Genomic DNA, 19,332 nt, shown 5'->3' with positions numbered 1-19,332 from the left:
AATATTATTCTTCATCATCCTCTGACCTAAATGAGACTCCATAGCACAACAGCCATGAAGGGGCTTTGGACAGCCAGATGACTTGTTAGTTGGGATTCGTGGTTACCATGTCCACTTCAATTCTCATTATTTCCCATGTTCATTGTACAAAGGAATCAAGTCCATTTTTGGTCATTTTAGAGATATATATAGAGAGTATATATTAAATTGAATAATCTCAGTAATATATATTGCAGCATATAATTTTATTTTATTACTCAATATAATATATATTATTTTGAGTTCGAATGCTTAAAATTAGAATGTAGAATTGGGACAACAACTTTCTCGCAAATGGATAATAATTTTTGTCTTCACATCTTTCATTTTTCTTTGCTGTAATCTAAATTTTAGTATTGCCTATGATTATAATGTAAACAATTTTTGGAATATTTTACAGGTATCAGTAAGTATATTTCCTTTTCTTTAACTGAGAACATGATCTTCATAGTTTAATGCTTATACATTGTAATTGACATTATAACATAAACTTCATTTCTAGCACAAAATGCATCAAAAGAATTTAATATGAAAGTGAAAAACTATAGTGATGAGCATTGTATAAATCTGTATGTCTAATATACCTTTGGAAATGTAAACTCAATCCAAGAGATTTTTCTGAGTTCTTATAGATATTTTACACCCAAAAATCTTATTTCTATACTGAAAAAGAAGAAATCATAAGGGAGAAAGAATACCTGTCATACTTGTCAGCATCATATTTGTTGTATAGTGAACTTAAATGTTTGAAAAGTGTCTCAGTGGTAGAGAGTTCACCTCTGGTGCATGGAGCCCTGGTTCGATCTCAGCTCGCGCTAAGTGAACTTTGTGTTGGACAAACACCGTGTGCGTGGGTTTACTCGGAATTCTCCCGTTTCCTTCCACTTTTTTCGTTCCACCATATCACTCATTTCTCATCATCAACGTCTCCTTTAGCCTAGCCGGCATAACCGTAGGGCGTAAAACTCAAAGATTTCACTTCATTTCATTTTAAATGTTTGAAAATCGGAATATTACTGTCGCGATTAAATGCCTTGCTATGGAAATATTCCTGCTTTTCTGACTTACATTGGAAAACTTTACCTAAAAGTTTAACAGTAAACTGATTTTGGAGGTAATGGATTCAGTTATACCAACATATGCAATTTGGGGAGGAAATTAGTATTTAAATGAATAAAGCTAAGGGACCTCCTTGATTTGATTGATTGTAGGATGTTAACGATGTCTGTACCAAGGCTGTTTGACCCCACTAAGTGGCTTATATAAGGTTCAGAAGGAAATAGTAACATTGTAATCTGATCTTGAACAAGAGCAGCTTTACTTTTTTAAACATAAACACAATTTAAGCCTCAAAATTACATCTTAACTACTGTTTGAGATTTCTTTTAATAAATTAACGCAAATATAAAGCTATTGTTGAGACATGTGAGACAGATGAATTTAATTAATGTGAAATAGTAACCCTAAAAGAAAACAGTTAGTTTTACAGTATCATTGCTTACAACTTTCATACTTTTTATATTTCTCATAAAATAATGAAATAATTAAATTAGAATATAGTAGAAAATACATGTGCAAAATAAGCAATTTCAGTTAAACTTAAAAATAGAAATTCACACTTGTATGCGGAGAGAAGTAGGTTCAAAGATTACTGTAAAAGTTTCCAAATAATAAGTAATTCAACTACATATATAGTGCTACATAGCATAGTATGTTTATTGAAATATCCCAGAAGTAATTTTTGAACTTGTACTGAATGTGCACTAACCGATTTAATTATACAGTTAAAAACAGATACGATACATATATCATAGCACATTGATTATTTTAATTCATGTCGTTTAGATGTAAAATCAAATTTGAAATACTCTTTGTGCAATTAGTGTTAAAAGCTAAAATTAATATTCATGCCTGCAAGAGTCTTTTGTCTTTTACTGTTGTAATTTTATTCTTCTGAGCTCTTTGATATGAACATATACCATATATTAAGTAGTGCAGTGTAATTGTATGTTCTATACCCGATAGCCAAGTATCAAATATAACTTTATTAAATTGTCCAACATAGAATACTCACATAGTAGGTGTTTAATCAATGTGTTTCACTAACGCATGCTTCAATCATATAGAAAGCAGAGTTCAGATACAACCCAATCTCCCCAAAAAGAGACTATGAGTAAGAAAGACAATGTTAACACTTTCGATCCTGGGCTAATCTAACCTTGTTTATTCCAGTATCCTGGGGTTTTTAGTTTTTTTTTTTTTTTTTTTTTTTTTTAAGTTATAGCACATTGCTAAATAACAATAGACGTACTAAAAACATTGCAAACAAGTTTCTGGACTTTAGATTTTATTGTGAATATATAATTTGGTAATGTAAGAAGAAGTAGTTCGCTACACTGCTGTTTGAAATATGTACTTTTTGAACAGACGAAAAAAATATTACAATAGAAAAATAATACTCCCGCTGAGTATGAAGTGCGAACAGTGACAATGGTCTGTAATAAGAAGCGGGGAATCTGTGGAAGCTGAACGCTGAGTTCCGTTATTGTGAGGATTCGGGAGGAAAAAGGAAAGATATATATATATATATATATATATATATATATATATATATATATATATATAAGATGGAAGGAAAAAGTAATAGCAAGTGCTCAAAATCAAGGAAAAGCAAAAAGCAGTGTTTATTTTTGAAAATTTACTCGCTTCCTGCCAACTATGGTGGCGCTTTGCGGTTGATCTGTTGACTTCACTCGTATGTACGGGGAGGAGGGTGCCGTCGTATATTCCCGCCCCGGGCGCTGATTTTCCACAGCACGGAACTGCTCATGTACTCATCTGCTTTTTAAATTTCGAAATCAGGATCTAAATCTGAATCGTCAATGCACCTTCCGAACGGGTGCTCTTCTAAAATCTTTGATATTTCTTCTATATTCATTTTACTTCAAACAAGACGACTTCTGTAAAATTAAATAGTTTTCTAAACAAAGTATTCCACTATATTATCGAGCGTGTTGCAGTCAAACGAAGAAAGTTAATCACAACAATCAAGCCGCAAAAGTTCGCTTACTCTTCGGTGAATGTCAGGTTAATAGTATTTCTTCAAGAACTGAGTCTCAGTGAGTATTTAACACGGCCGACAACCGACCGGAACCCATAATAAGTTACATAGAGGCTATTACGTAAAAAAAAATGAGTTGGACTCGGATTTCGGCGTTTTGGAATAAACAGACAACCCGAGTCTGACTCGGGCTTAGGATCGAAAGTGTTAATAAATCTACGTATGTTTAAAGATTAACTAGCGATGCTATGCATTGCTGAAGGAAGAAATCCTCTTTTACCAATTTTAACCCTAAACTATAGGAGTAAATCTCTAATCTCCGACTAAACACACTCGATATTTTATAAAAAGACGAGTGTGTTTAGTAAATACGGTATTCAGAATAATATATAAAATAGGAGAGAAAATGCTCTCTCTCTTTATTGGTCCATTTGCAAGCAATTGACATTATTCTAAATTCTCAGAAAATATTAGACCATCTTCGACAAAATTATTTTTTGATACTTTTATAGAATTTTTATTTCTATCTTCGGATTGGGAGGGGGATTAAGTGAATCCTGATATTTGGTTCATTTATATTCGAAGAGTAAGAACTATGTGAAAATCTTAATAAACATATATATCATATATTAATATCGAATAATATTTACGAAAGTTACCACAGAATATATATTTTTTAAAACTTTAGAGAGGGGTAGTAGGTTCATGCTCTCGTTTTCGATTGATTTCAAATTCAAACAGTGAGGATGATTGTAAAACTACAAAAAAGTATACGTCACATTGCATGAAAATCTATGATTTTTATGAATGATATCTTGGATCATTTTTTTTTAAATCTAAGGGGGGCGTGATAATCCGTAATTTAATTCGCCGCTCATTTTTAACTGATTTTAATCCCAAGCACAGGGAATTACGGAAAAGAACCAGAGAAAATACATATACAATATTGTATCAAAACCGAATAGATTTTATATACTTTATCGTGGAACTAAAAAAAAAAAAAAAAAAAAAAAGCAGTCTGGGGAGGAGCTTAATACCACTATTTCCTTCTTTACTAATTTCAGCTCCATAGAGAGTGAATGATTGTGAATCCTTAAAGAAACTGTACTATATATTACACCAAAATTAAGGGAAGAGAGGAAACTTGCCCTTCCATTCTTGGTAGATTTTAATCTCAAGTTCTGAGGATATTTTTGATATCATAAAGAAAATACACACTAAGTTTTGTCAGAATCGAATAATTTTTACAAGGTTTATATTGGAAAATTGTCTTCCATGTACACGATAAACTTGAAATATGGGATCGATTCTACCCCTTTTTCTCTTATACTCTGTGGGAATTGAAACTCTAAAGAATATAATTATTTCTCCCTGCAAAAGGAAGGCACTTATAATGTTTAATCAAGATTGGATAAGTTTTACGGGAGTTATCGTGGAACAGACAGACTGACAGATGAAAAGATAAGCAGACGGACAGGCACACAAGTGCTTATTGAGTTAAATAGCAAAGCTTCACTAACACTCGCTTCAATCAATGGAGTATGTAACAGAACTGCAATACAAAAATTTTATATATGGTTTGATCTATTTGGTTCTTAGTTACTTGAAAGGTTTATTGGAACAATGATCGAGGATCACTTCCAACCCAACGTTGAAATCACTATCACCTGCTACATAATATTTTCTGGTTTTATTGTGTTACTCCTTCATTGAAAGACGATACTTTCTCCTACGTGAGAGAGGTTCGAACTCATGCCGAACAGGTTTCAGAGGGACCCACAACAAGAATGTTAGGGTAGGGCATCATAACAAAAACTTACTTGACGCTAGGTTAAATGTAAGACTCAATAGCACACAATGTGGCAATTAGTTCTCCGTGAAGTTTGATCCGAATATAATGTATTGTCTTTGTTAACTTTCTGCTTTGAAATACAATGTTTACTTCATTAGCAGTGTTGAATACCTGTGCTAGTCTTGCTTTTTATCCTACTGATTTGTATGGGGGAACTATTCTTCTCTTTTCTTTGAAATGGATTGGAATTTTACTTATTTCTTCTTAAATTTATTTAACTGTATTTTATTTCGTGAAAGTTGAATTTTGTGACACACAAGTTTAATATTTAATTATTAAATTTAATTGAAGCAGTATTATAATGCAAATGTAATATATATTGATTTTGAAGTATATATATTGCAAATTCATTTTGAAAATGTAAGATACATTTAACTAGACTAGCAAGGGACGTATTACTCAATGCTACTAAAATACATGCAATGATAACATCTTTTCATTATCTGTTTATTAATATCAGTGTTTTATATGTAGCCGTAAACCCGTTTACTCTGAAAATATAAACAAAGCAGGGAAATTGTTTTGAAAGAAGTTTGCTCGAGCCTGTATATCAAGGATATCTTCTTAAGATTCGAAGATCTTGGGGTCAGTTTTGGATTGTATTTGCAGTTGCTTGGTATTGATTGCCACACGCATTTCATTGATTAGGGAAGACTTCATATACGTAAAGCAATGTCTGTATACTATGTAAAAGATTAACAATAGTAACACAATACTAATATTCGTTTGAAAATTATTTCATGTTAACATTTAATAAATTTTAAATAAAATATTAGTAGTATATACGTAACTGTTAGAAGAAATCAAACCACAATACATACAATCTGGTAGTTATTAGTGTATATTTTGCATGCAAACTACATAAATAAATAAATAAATAGTCTATTCCAGCAAAATAAAAACTATCAACTACATCAGATTTGCAACTAATGACATACATTTTACCGCTATAAACAATAGTTTTTCTCGAGTTTCTCGAAACTTACAAATGAGCATTTATCCGTAAATATGCCATTTTCTTCAGCTTGATGTGATATATCGACTGATATATGTCTCATCTTTCGATAATATTTTGTTTCAACACAAATTGAAGTTTAAGTGTTAATGATAATTTGGGCTTTTATCTCATTAGTTATATACGATGTATTCTTATCTTGCTAACGCTATAATGATGAAGCTAATGAGGATATACTTCACTATCAGTTTCACCTTAACGGATGGCCTCGTTCTTCTACAGCATTAATCTTTAGGTATAAATCACATAGTTCAGTTTAATAAAATTATCAGCTGATCTTTGTCTTGTTTTTGGACCTTTTTTCAAACGCCAATAATATTGTAGAATATAATATATTTTAGTTAGAAAATTGTCAGAACTTTTATTACAACCATGTACCATCGCAGAGGCCAAAATTATTTGTAGGTACTCTGTCTTGTCCACGATTTCCTTACTTTTGTCACTGTAACATCATATTCTAGCAAACTTTAGATAACCTGTAAAATAGCTAAATCCACTTTTCGTATTTAGTCACATTATTAGTAATCTTGGAAGAAATAAGATTACATACATTACATTAATCACATTCATTTAATTAATAATTTATATTAATGTAATATAAAACAGATTATTAAACTTTTCCTTTCAATTCATAAAATTAAAAACATTCTTCTTCAGATCGATAGCTTTCTTTTACTGGTATAATTCTACAGTCAAGCTATCCTGCCCAATGCATGATCGTTAACTGCAATGGATTTAAGTTCCACAGTTCCTCTGGGCCCACTGTGTATTTATCCATAATACGTATGTTCCATATTAGCACAAAGCTGAATATCAACTAATTGATGTCCATTGCTTTAACTTTCTATATATCTTTAGAATTCTCCGATTATACTATTAATATTCCAAATTGTATGCTCCAGTGATCTATCTTAATTACGATGTAAGCCAATGGTCTTTGAGAAAAACATTGCTACGTTAACATCAAAATTAATATTTTGGCAAATTGGAAAGATTATAATTGATTTTAAGTCACATTAATTTTGGTGGATTTCATATTTAATCATTATCGTATGCTATAACAAATTTAATTGAAATAGGGAGAATAAAGTTGAGTGATGTACAAATTAGAATAGAGTGAATATAAGTGATCTAATAGAACCTCACATCTCTTGATAATTGAGTTTGAACTTGAGCAAATGAAAACATTCATTTACTTGAAAAACATAAATGAATGTTTTAGTTTTGAATTCTCCAACACACTAGTGAAGACCTAGAAATGGAAGCACGTAGGCGCGAATCCAAGGGGGCTATAGGGGCAATACCCTCCCTTGATGCTCAGGTATTCACTGGATAAAATGGGCTTCAATTCTGCTTTACATTGGATAAAGCTGCAAACTATGGTTTAGCCCCTCCCTTGATCATTATCCTGGATCCGTCAGTGTGTAATATATATATATATATATATATATATATATATATATATATAAATTAATGTGTATGTGTGTTTCTAGATAGTACACGAATACATTAAAAGAAAAATCCATTTTCGACATTTTGTTGTAATAAATGGGAGATAGAATTGTTCTTCAGTAAACATAATTTACAGTAGCTTAAGTTTAATTTTGATTTGATTTGATTTTGAGCTTAGCGTCCCTTTCAGCAACGAGGTCGTATGAAGCGTGAATCTGCAGCTTAACGTGGGAACCGAACTACATGAACTTCCACGGGGAATTGAACCCGGGTCTCCCACGAGAAAGGCGCGTACGTTAACCGCTTAGCCACGAGGAAGCTCAGTAGTTTTATGGTCGCCGATCCTGGTGGGGCCGAGAGGAATGTGTTTGTATTAAAATCCTCATTGATGTCTTCTTAGATTATATCTGAGAAACTTGAGTGGACACTCCCAAAGTTATATAGAAATCTGCCTCACTATGGTATTTGTTCTATTTTACAAATACTATTAAAAGTTTAAAACAAACTTATTTTAAACACTTAAATTAGTGCTTCTCAAACTTAAATATCGCTAGCATGAACTAAGCAAAGATTACCAGATTATGAACATAATCTTTCAAAGAGCCATATTTATAATTATCTAATAGAATATAGTATTCAGTTTCCATGGAATAAACTCTAATTCCATGGAATCAAGTGTTCACGAAGGAAGAACACGATTTCATACATTTTTTTAAAAAAATGTAACTAATCAAAGACATAATAGATTACAGTAGTATGAGTTAAATGTAACGGCTTGGTTGAGTTTTATGTCAATTATTTTTAAAACTTGTTCGAATATATAGCTGAATTTCATTAAATAGTCCGTTATGAAGAAATATATACGAAATGTTGATTTAAATTTAAGTATATTGTTTTAGTCATTATTTTTAATCTTATGTTGAAAAAATAAGTTTTTGTCAGAAAAGGAAACAGTCACCATGTCTTTGAATAGAACATAACAATAATGACTCTCTAGTTAATACTTGCTAAAACTAATTATGTATGCACGCTCAAGTTTGCTTATTTTTATTATACACTTGGGGAAAGCATTACTTAATTTTTAAAATTAAATATCCATCTCTTTAAAAACCATAAGAAACAATAAAGTGAAAAAACTAGTTCCTTGATGATGGATAATAAATATATCTTGTATTATCGTGATTTATAATTAATCTTAAATAATACAGTATTACACTTAACAGCGCCAATCTGACATTTCACTTAATACATTTAACGGAATTGGCCTTTATATTTGAGCTGAAAAATAAGATTGCAATTTCTCTCATTTTAAAAGTATGCAATTATTTATCATTTTAATTGTTTAATTTATTTATTTTTATGAACTCGAAATTTTCACAACTTAACATAGAAAAGTGTTAAGACAATTCCCAATCTCATAAAGGTGAAATTAACGAAGGTTATTAAAATATTAAACTGTATTTTTCTTGTTTTATTTATACGTTTATATAAATATTTGTATATGTTATAAATCTCAATTAAAATGTTCTATAGAATAAAGTTGATGAATCTGAATCTTAACTTAATGGGACGACCGTTGTATTTACACATATTTTGGTCTAATGATATTGTAAGCAAGCAAGTTATGGGTGGAAATCATCCCGATAATAACACAGATTATCCAGTGTAACAAGTGTTTTATTATTTGACAAAATTGTTATGACTGTGTGTGTATGGACTGTGGCTTAAGTATAGGCCAACTAGGTATAATGGTAGAAGTGCAAATTTTATTAAGAAGTATCACAATGTGTATTTGTTCCTACTCCAAGATAGTGAAAAGGAACATACTTGCTCTTTCTTGATGCATTTCGTCTATTGGTAAACTGACTTTTTCTTTCTGCTATTTTAGCCTCCAAAAATATGTTATATAGCTAATAGATATGTGTTTAATTAAAACTAGTTTATATGAACTTTTTGTCTTTACATTAATTTTGCTATTATTATTTGCTATTTACATAACTATATGTCATTTTCCAATGATAGTTCCAAGTTAGCCAACTGTTAGTCTAATTAGCCAACCGGTTTTCCAACTTAAATGACCAAATTTTTACTTTTTCTTTCTCTAGTGTATGCACATTTAATATATATATATATATATATATATATATATATATATATATATATATATATATATATATATATATATATATAACGTATTTCTGTTTAACGCTTAGAATGTAGTTTTCAAAAGTTATTACTCATAAAACGCATAAATAACGATATGAGGTATGAAAATGCAAATAAGTCAAATTTAGGCAACCTATCAGTTTATTCAAGCATCGATTTTTCTCACACTTATTTAACAAACAGTACAATTACTTAAGTAAACCATGAATCGTTTCTTATATTCTTAGAAGATTTCCTTCAAGAGAAGATATCTCTATTTCCCTCTATAAATATTTATCCCCCTTTCTTATACACACCCACATACTCATAGTTGTCGTTGTCTAACATTCATGAGAAGTATCTTCTTTGCTTCATCCTGACACTAGTTGCTTAAATTTGTGATACAGTCCCCTCTTTCTTCACCCCGTTTTATTATTCAATCTCATTTGTGATTTCCTGCCGACCGCCTTGCTCAAGGAGGGTGTATATCTGCTTCCTTGTCTTCTTCCGCTTTAGCGTCTCTGAGTTCTTTTACTAGATTTCTTTATCGTTGATTGAATTTTTGGCTTCAATAACAGTGTTCCCTTTACCATTTTCAAAACCTGAGAACTAGGAAAACTTACAATGTTCGAGTGTAGAACACTTAACACCTTTGCTTTTTAGTCCATTTGGTTCCGGATTATGTTTCTTCTGCCAAAATACTTTTGAGTAAGATATCGGCCATCAGTTTGAGAAGTGAAAATAAACTTCATGTGCTGCTTCATTTAATGTAACAACTTCCCCCACTCCACTACCACAAAAAAGACTTATGTAAAGTTAACTTCTTGATACTATAAGAAGTCATGGTGTCATTTTCCACAAGAATTTTAATTGATTATAAAAGTAAATGTATGCAATGGATCATAATTACTCTGTTCTTTATTTAGTATATCTAATCTTACTTTTCAATGTATCCTTTCACTGTAGTCTCTAATTTCAGTTTTTCATACCTATTTTTGAATCTCTGGTCAAAGAAACTAGCCATCCTATCCCTAATCTGTTTGCTTAGTAGTTTTCCTAGCTAGATTAATAGCTAGAATCTGTCTTCTGAAACAATGCCAAATTGCCTAAGAACTTTTTCTTGTGAGAATTTATCAATAGTAATGACTCTTTATATGTTTGCGTTCGTAGGGTAAGCTCTTTAGACCATTCGAGAATAAAAACTTTTGTTAAGGTTAAATTTAGAATTGTGCACTCATTAGTGAGCATGCTGACAATTCAGTTATGCAGGACTCTTCAAAGACAATAGTGTCAATTGGAAAGTAATGAAATTGTAACACATATAACAATGTTACAGAGTGCCCTTATTTGAATAGGTTTTTGCAAACTGTCTGATAGCAATAGCCGTATTTCTTCTATAGTTTTAAATTATTCAATTACACACAGGTTACATTTTCGAAGATTTTCTAACTGTTAAGGTGTAATATAGTCAAACTGTCGAAATTTGACAGTTTATGTTGCTTTCCTTCCAGTAAGACATCCTTCCAGAAAATTTTGTTCGGGAAAGGGGCAAAATTAAAATGTGAGACACTATTTCCTAAAGAATGTGCCCTACACAAGAGTAACTTGTAATCACCATTTAATTTATTTAATCTCCAAGGAGGAAGGTGGTTGACCAACTCCAAGGATCAGGGCAAGTCCCTCCTCCGAAAATATGCTTAAAAGAAACGCTTTTTCTTTTGTGATGGTCAAAGTCAATCTGCTGATTACCTAAGAAAATTAATTAAATTAATTATTGATCTGTGAAGATCTTTAAAAATAACTTCAGTGCTTATTGTGCTTGAACAAAATCATTTTAAGAAAAAATATTTTAAATCTTAGAAAGGCAAGAGGAATTTTGTCAGAATTTTTCTAATAATTTCATCTTTATTTAAGATATCATTAGTAAAATTGCTGTATAGATAATATACCGTATGTCTTAGGACCTGGTGGCTCAGTGGTAGACCGTTCACCTTTGGTAGGTGGGGTCTCTGGTTTGATCGCAGCTTTCATCTACAAAATAATTTCCAAGCTGTTCTAAGTATTTGTACGTTGTATGTCAAATTAAAATTATATGTTAAGAAGAATCCTGTATAGACTTTATTTGTTAAGGAATAGTTTATTTGTGGTAATCAAGTGTTCAACATATGTCAGCAAAGGATGAAAAAGTTATTGATTCTATATTTATTTATACTTTGTATAGTAATATCTAACCTCCTTCCTCTGTTCTCTGTCAGTCTGCCTATTGTAAATACAAGTTGTAAGAATTTAATCTCAAAGCCAACCTGCAAGTTGTTAATAACCAGCATTCCAAGTCTGATTAAGATTCGATCAATTCATCGATAGCATGTGATAATATAGCATGTAATAATTCATCCTTTCACTAAGTCCAAACCTAATTTTGATGGCTAACAACTTCGGTAATCAAGAGTCATTATCTTTCACGTGACTACTAAGCGCACCAAGACCTGCAACCATGACAATTTTGGTCAAGATCCGATAAATTTCATCGATCACATACGAAATACACTACCTTTGTTCAACCAATTTAATTATAAGTAAAATATATTAATATAGTAAGATATAAAATAAAATCATAAGTTGTTTTATTAAATTTCCATTTTATGCAATTAAATTTTTTTTCTGTATTCAACATGTGTAATATGTAAATGATATATGTATAACATATTTAAAATATGTTCTCGTTCACTGAAACAATAATAATAATAATAATATGTTTAGGAATTTTTATTATAATTTGAATGTAAATCGTATATAAGTATTATTTGTACTCATAAGTAATGTTTAGTTGTCAATATAATAACTTAATATTTCATTCTCGACTAAATATAGTTCTAATATAAACCCTTTCAATATAGTTCTAATTTATATTTAAATTATTCAAATGTAATATTATATACAGTATTGAATGAAAAAATTTGAACTACATGGATTTTCTAAAAGTATTCAAGGATACTTTACATACTGTCAAACATTTGTCTCATATTACACTATATTTTAATGGAAAGAAAATTGAACTTTGGTATAATCGACTGGTTAATGCACTTGGCTTCGGTGCATAATATTGGACGACAATCAGAATTCAACTATGACAGAGCTATAGATTTTTGAAATTGGCTCAGGATTCTAAGATTTAAGAGGTTTTGAGTTTGGGATGATAAAACATAGCAAAATGTAAACTGACAGTACATAATTAAGAAATCATAGTCACCATCTGACATACATTGTTTTAATCACACTATTTGGTGTCCACCTAGTACATTTTATAATTTGTCATTTGGCACTAGGACTTCAATGATTTCTTGTTGTTCGGTATGATCTACTAGTTTCATCAAATATGGAAAACATAGTATTCTTCTTTCAGCTGATCTGATTTTAGCGTTCCTTTCAGCGTCAAGACTACATGAGACGAAGACCTACAGCTTAACGTGGGATCCGAATCACATGAGCTCCCGCCGGGAATCGAACTTGGGTCTCCCACGACAAAGATGCGTATGGTAACCGCCTAGCCATGAGGGAGCTCTATACTTCTTATAATCCAGATATGGCGCCAAGTACTTTTGGAAACTAAGCTTGTCAAACATTTGAAATGTAATTTTCCCTAACTCCTTATGTAAGTAAGTCATATATCATTACTTAATTATAATTAAGGTAAAATATTTGATTGGCCTAATTTTTTCTCTATTTACCGCTAATCTCAAAATATGTCAGTGTAAATTTATATTTTATTATAAAATCCAGTAAACCTTCTAAAGCAAAATTGGACTTAAATAAATTAGTAAACCGTGTTTCTTACATTTGAACTCAGAAAAATATGTTCCATACACTTGAATTCATCCTGGTAGTTTTCAGAAAATACGAAACATTGTGTGCAATTTCTGTCGTTTTGTATTTCCTATATATTGTTTACATAGTATATCAATGCTTGTTTAATGTTGGTTGTTTGTTTACGAGTAAATAAATAAAATTAAAATTCTCTAAATTATATATAAGGAATTTATCAACTATTTGTTAACTTTATTGGTTGTTCGTAAATTTGGATGCTTAGAAAATAAACTCTGCCGCATGGAAATTAGTGTACTCTTCTCAACAAGAAAGAATGAACAGTACAAATCCTTCTGTATTGTTTTTAACTGTTGACTACATATTAAGAAGCAGTATTAAATAAAATATATGGATTAATTTTGTAATCTTACACGAAAATAGAAAATAAATATAACTAATTTCAATACTGCGCTTTTTTCTTTAAAATTCTTTTAAGATTTGTAACTAATTTTAGTGTTCTCATTGAGAACAAAAAAGAAAGTGTTATATTTCCGCCTATGGTAAACTGGGGTCTTAAATTATCATTTTAAATAGATGAAAACCAACCAAGTAGGAGAATTATTCAAGAATTAAATCAATGACTACTTCAAAATAAGATAATGATTGAAACTTTGAAGAAAACACAATGTAATATTTGTATCATCTACAAACAGAAACAAACTTGAAAAGACGAAAAAAGAGAAAAATTAAACGAAGCTCTCATAAACTTCTTGCACATGAAGCAGAAAAGAATTTACATTATAATCTGCTTTCTAAGATGTTTAAATAGTCAATTATATATTGAAAAAAGGAAACATTATTACTACTTTTCATAATGATGAAAAACACCCCTAGTGGAAGATTAGTTGCGATATAGAAGACATCTTTAGTGAATTTTAGATTAACACAGCACTAAATATTTTTCATACACTAATTACAAAAACATTTTTTTTAATATGTCGTCGCGTCGAATTTCTCATTAGAATATTTGGAAGCTCTGCAAATAAACTTAATACATCCTACCTAAAATATAACAACAAGAATTAATGAAATTATAGTTTAATTGTCATTCTGTTTTTCACAAATCTTCGATTTAATTCCCATAAAAATGTTTGTTGTTTCTTCGATACTTGTGAGAAAAGGTTTACTAATCAATACTCGGAATTCAGCCGTTTAGTTTGATGAATAGGACATCCAAAAATAAAAAATGAATATCATTGATTTGTTATTGTAATATTTGTTGATACGCTAATATATATTAGTTATACTTATTAGTTAACTATGACTAAAATTATAATAGCGTTTTCTTCCTAACAATCACTGAAATTTACTTATTGAGATTTTATTACACATATTCAATTAACCAAATATATGTTCAAACTTAATCTTAATACACTAAAAGTAGATATTGTTTTTGTGATTTGAGTTCGATTCAGTGTGAGCAGATAAAGCATCGGATAGAAACCACTGTCGAATAAATCTCACTCTAATGGTTAATTCTGTCTCATGTGGTCTTGGTGCTAAAATAAGATGTTAAACTCCCTCAATTAAATATTAAAACTCCCTAACCTAACTTCAGCTAACTATTAAAAATTAAAACATCTCATCAACTTACTAATCGATTTATTACAGAATTTAGAGGAAAACACATTAGTTTGTAAATATGCAATAACATGCAAGTACTTAGTATTTATAATATCAAAATAAACTTCAAATTAGTTATGTTTAACCTCAAAATAATAACAAAGTTGTTGATTAAGATTTAAAAGTTTATTTTACAATTGGTTTATTGAGATTTTAAAGTATATAAAGTATATTTGGGGACAATAAGGCAGGGCTCGCAACATGTCTTCTTTGTTATTTTTTAAATGAACTGTTCAATTCAGATATTATATGCTCTGATTTTAGGAATATATTGTCTATATAAGTTACAGAAAATATATTCGAATCGTTCAATTGTTTCGAGTTGCTGATATCAAATAAATATAAATAAAGAAACTGTAGATGCTTCTTGCAATATAAATTGTTATCCTTAGTTACTTCCTTTTTTTAAGCTCACTACTGCACTTTAATTGAATCTATTGTATTACAATTATATAAGAGAAAACTGAAAAGGCTCAAAAAACCTGTTAATCAAAAGGATCGTAATTAAGAAAATTAAATTTCAATTATTATATAAAAATAAAAGTGAAAATTAGTAGTGTAATACGTAATTAGATAGTTTAATGTTATACGCCGTAAGTTTGATATCTATTTATGAGTGAAATGTACTAAACATTATAAGTCTACAAAGATTGAAAGAATAAAATAAAAATAATATTATCTAAATGATTATTGCTATTCACTAAAAACAGAAAATAAATGCCCAATGTAGAAATTATGACATCCAATCGTTAATCATTTATCTCTTCATAAGAATAGGCAAAAATAGTGTATGATTCCTTTAGGAAATATCAAATCGTGACATGATTAATGAGACTTCCGTTAAATGCCGTAAGTTGGAAAAAGTTTTGAAATCAACTTGGCAGCGAACAAAGATGATAAAGTATCAATTAGGAAGTTATTAATGTTACTTTAAAAGTTCTTCTATGATTCGGATCGAAATATAAATTTTCGTATTAATAATTATTGTTTATGAATCACTTGCAGACAAGCATTCACTGCAAGTTTTACAATATCTTTTCTTTGTTTTCTTCTTTTTATCACCGAAGGTAGATAGTCTAAACTATATGCTGAAATTATATAAAGTTATCAAGAAAGTAAATAGTAAAGAATCATTAAAATTATACGAAACAATAAGAATATTAAAGTAACAGACTCAAATGAGAAATAATAAATTTAAAAATAATTTGATATGACAAATCTAAATATTAGAGATTACAATCCAAACGCAGTTTTAAAATATTTTATAAGACTCACAATAATTAGTCACATCTTTTAGTTCTGGATAATCTATTTAACTCTGTAATGAAGGTTGATTAATGGAAACAATATTAGTTTTATTGGCTCTATCTCAGCGCCAATATAACAAAATAATACATATAATTCATTAACGTATATACAGGCTTAAACTGTCATAGTTGTTTCATTAACACAATGTTGATTCAATGTAACTGCCAAACTTTGATAAGAAAATGTGTAGTATTTATATGCTGAATTTAAGAAAATATTTCTTTCATTCAATACGCTTTAATTAGAGGATATGATTTTATCAAAAATGAAAAATTCATTTTCCATGTATCTAGAAAAGTCAATTAATTACTAACAAAATCTCTTTCGCTAATTTCTCACAGCACTTTTAATTTATATGTAGCTCAACATTTCTCGAAATTCAGCAGCAGCAAAAAATCAGTTGTTTCTATTTGCAACTTCTGTAAAATATTTCTTGTGTGATATCAAGGGATATTTCGTGAATTTCAAATAATATTTTCTGACTTCCGAGCAAAGTATATTTGTTCTTAAGGAGCAAATGTATAGGTAGATATTTATTAAAATTGCCACAGTAAGTAAATTATAGAAATAATTAATTTAATTTCTTTTTTCAGGTTTCTAACTTACTACAAGCATAGTTTTGATAACGAGTCAGCATATTTTAAATTCGCATTTCCTAGTAATGCAATGTATGTGACTTTTTCTAGCACAATGTTTCTACATTGTTTATAAGATTGTCGAAATAATATTATTGTTCATTGATTTGTTTGCTTTTCTACGATTGCTAGGTATACGACAGTACAATAAAGAAATAGAATCTGCAATAGTTACGTAGTCAAACCAAGTTAACAGCAATCTATTTAATATTATATACGACAGTTGTATGACACTTTAAGAGAATGGTAATTTTACATATTCCTTAATGTTGCCAATTCACAGAAATACTTATTTAATTTGAACCGAAATTATTTAATAATTACGAAGACTAAAAACTGAAATGTGTGAATTTATTATGTCTAACTTACTTCACACTTAATCTTAAAGAAAATGTTTGAAAATATTTCGTCTGATATTGAAAACATAGTTTTGTTCTTTAAAAGATCATTATGATCTAAAATTTTGTGAAGATTAATAAAAATTAAGAATGAATTTTCCCTGCAACTGTATCTTTACTGGAAATGGAGCGAAAGAAAGAATTGAAACATAAACACTACGTTGTTTATATCGTAAGAGAAATGAATCTTAATGTTAACTAAAATTTATATTGGATTTAAAGTCCAATTTGAATATAGGTCTAATTTATATATAAATAATTTTGATCTGATGTAGGTGTCGTCCTTTCGTGTAATATCTGTTAGGATTAAAAAAAAAAGTGTAATTTCTCTCCTAAATCAAACTTTAATTATTCTTGTTTCTCTCATTCCATGTTTATCATTTTCACGCACTGCTAGTAATACTTAAAGGCCCTAAACAAAGATGCTTAATGACATCATATCCTTAATGCATACACGATCCACTCATTGAGCTAGTGGACCATAAACCACAGATCCAAACAACAAAATTGCATAAAGACAAACGTTAACGTCTCGGTTATTCGTTTAATTCTTAATTTTGGCGCATGTACTGTACACATCGGAATTGTTCCTGTTGTTTGACTATATTTTCGCATTGGCCATCGCGGTTTTCAGTGACGCACAAGTGCTCCCTCCCACCCATTTCTCCGCATAGTCTTTCTCTCTCTCTCATCTAAACTGACAGCAGGAGCCATTGACGGTTTTTCGGGGGTCGTGCGACTGACAGCATGGCGGCAATGTCTGACACTAGATTCCGCGGAGCAGCCATTTTGGATTGGTTCCGTCCGTCGTCCTTCAGCCCCACCGGGGGCTGAAGGGAGTGGAGTGTATGTGTAACCCTGCCCAGTATTAAACCCCCACGCATACACCACACATATATACATACATACACACCAACAGACAGAAAAGCGTATAAACTTTGACTGAGTCAATCTTTCGCACGTCACCTATAGATATAAGTTATTCACAAACATACATGAGATTCGTGAAACGTTTCATTTTTATTTTCACAATTTCAACCCAAACCTAATTTCTTGCAGGCACGACAAGGGATTTTATAAACTTCACTTCCGTTGGATTGTTTTTTTTTTTTTTTTCGTACTTTTTTCTTGAACTTGCGCGCATGCCATGATCTCAGTACAACCATTCTGCCTACATTTATTTCTTCAACCAACTTGCAAATAATAGAGTCGGCTTGTCACTAGATCACACTTATGTACACACATAACTTCTGAAATGAACTTGTAACTTTTTCAAGACATTCTGCACCGTGATATTTTGAAACTGAAATTGTCTGTTCATAGCAAAAGTACAATAGAGAAAATGTATATATCGGGAGAATTTAAGGTACTCACTCGAACACCGTCCATATCACAGCACAGGCCATCGCGACGAGGACGTTTTCCTTCTCGGCAAAACGAGAGAGAGCGAGCCACGCTAAAGCAAGCCACTTCGTTTCGTAAACTGGCAAATCGATTTTACCAACGTCAAGGCGCTCCTACTAACAGACGAATACAAAGACGGTCTGGGGATGTTCGTCCCGTCGTCTGAGTACGAAAGGCGAAATCACCAGGTCAAAGCAACTGAGAAAGGGGGTAATAGATAGAAAAGGGGAGACTCCACTAGGGGACCTGATGAGCGAGAAAGACACACAAGAGGGGATCGACCCAAGAGGGTGAATCAAAAGGGAAGGGGATAGAAAGACGTCGAGAATATAAACTGTAAAACTGGGTTCGTATTTTGGCATCAGGGAGTGGAGTGAAATAGTGCTAGCTGATTCCCTCTCTCCATACCAGTAAGTTAGTGGTGGGGTTAGAAGAAGTAGTATAGAAACAAGTTATTCTAGTCGTATGGGCTCCCTTATCGTTCTTAACTGCTGAGGAGGAAAGAGACAGCAAGACAAGAACAGAAAGGATTTAAA

The 19,332-nt window shown here is 30.7% G+C and overlaps 1 long non-coding RNA gene across 2 annotated transcripts in view; it reads right to left on the bottom strand.

Moving 5' to 3' along the window:
* LOC145664597 (uncharacterized) overlaps positions 1 to 19,097 on the bottom strand; it is a 506,108-nt gene extending 487,011 nt beyond the window's left edge. Inside the window, exon 1 of one of the 2 annotated variants that reach the window (XR_014127473.1) lies at positions 18,767 to 19,097. This is a non-coding gene — a long non-coding RNA (uncharacterized LOC145664597). The remainder of the gene's footprint in view (positions 1 to 18,766) is intronic. The other variant, XR_014127472.1, reaches the window with a different exon arrangement.
* Positions 19,098 to 19,332: the final 235 nt, after the last annotated feature.

This window comes from Thermobia domestica, chromosome 11 (genome assembly GCF_964235325.1).
Source record: "Thermobia domestica chromosome 11, izTheDome1.hap1.1, whole genome shotgun sequence".
Classification (NCBI taxonomy): domain Eukaryota; kingdom Metazoa; phylum Arthropoda; class Insecta; order Zygentoma; family Lepismatidae; genus Thermobia; species Thermobia domestica.
The sequence above is the reverse complement of the archived record's forward strand: the minus strand, read 5'-3'. Positions and strand labels throughout refer to the sequence as shown.